General features: G+C 47.4%; 1 protein-coding gene across 3 annotated transcripts in view; it reads right to left on the bottom strand.

The window, feature by feature from the left end:
* The window catches only part of Snx29 (sorting nexin 29), a 419,167-nt gene that overhangs the window by 292,500 nt on the left and 125,292 nt on the right, over positions 1–1,375 (bottom strand). The gene's annotated exons all lie outside the window — the stretch shown is intronic.

Below are 1,375 nucleotides of genomic sequence, written 5' to 3'. Positions count from 1 at the left end.
TGGTTGTGAGCCACCATGTGGTTGCTGGGATTTGAACTCTGGACCTTCGGAAGAGCAGTCGGGTGCTCTTACCCACTGAGCCATCTCACCAGCCCGAGTTTATCTCTTCTTGCTTCTGCATTTTTGTGTGGGAAAAGAGACATTTCAGATACAACTCTCCCACTCCTCCTGGAACTGCTGTAGGCTTCTCATATCGTGATGAACTGCACTGACAGTGGTACAGCTTTTGTGGGGAACACCTACCTGTCTTGGATACTAAGAGGTCTGATGGTCACACACATAATGTGAGCACATGCTTCCAAAGGCAGACGCTCACACAGATACAACTTCCTGCTCATTCTCCAGAGTTCCAGTCCCTCAACAAAGCCTGAATCTAAGACAGCAGTTTAGAATCAGCAAACAATCACTCCATGGCTTTCTCCACTGCCTGAGGTTGCTTGGGCAATGCCTAAGGCGCTCTGCCCTCCTCCCACCACGCTATGTTCCATGTTCCCCATGGAGATGTGCCTGGAAAGCCCACACTGACCCTCACCATTGAGCCTCATTGCCTCTTTTGTTTGAGAAGAAACTTGCACATTTTCAGATCAAGAGGCAATGTTCAAGTGTTTGGCCTCTCCACCTTCCTTCCTCAGAGGGAATCTCACCAAACTCCACCTTCTAAGACACACGAGCAGGAGTGAAACAGAGGCGAAGCAGGCAGTACCAGCACAGGCCGGAGTATGTCCTACTTAGTGCGCTAAGAAAGGTATATAGCTTGTTCCACTACAACCATATGCCTTGACTATGGCATCCCACTCCTGAGATTACACACAGAAAAGACACAGAGGGACAGAGAACTGTGACACAAGGATCTTTGCTACAGCAGTCACCTACTGTCTCGTAGAAGTGGATGTAGACTCAGCATCACATGGCTGGAAACTACTGCAAACATTGTGACATGCCACACAGCTTTAGCAATCACAGTGAACTAGGCCCACTCACAGCCTGCTCTGTTCTCTACAGTTAAGACTCTATTGCAAAGAGATTGTATTAATTTGCTTTGTACTGCTGCAACACAGTGCTGAGGTGACACAGCAAGTGCTTTCAACCATTCAACTTGCTTTTTGATTTTGTTGTTTTCAGAGGAGATCTTGCCACATAGCTCGGGTTTGATCAAACTTACTATATAGCCCAGGCTAGCCTAGAATTTAAAATCTTCCTGCCTGAGCCTCCTGGTGCTAGGATTATCGATGTGCATTGCCTGATTAAGAAATCATATCTTAGGGGCTGGTGAGATGGCTTAATGGGTAAGAGCACTGACTGTTCTTCCGAAGGTCCTGAGTTCAAATCCCAGCAACCACATGGTGGCTCACAACCACCCATAATGAGATCTGAC

Source organism: Mus caroli, chromosome 16 (genome assembly GCF_900094665.2).
Source record: "Mus caroli chromosome 16, CAROLI_EIJ_v1.1, whole genome shotgun sequence".
NCBI classification, from domain to species: domain Eukaryota; kingdom Metazoa; phylum Chordata; class Mammalia; order Rodentia; family Muridae; genus Mus; species Mus caroli.
This window is presented reverse-complemented; position numbering and strand designations above follow the sequence as displayed.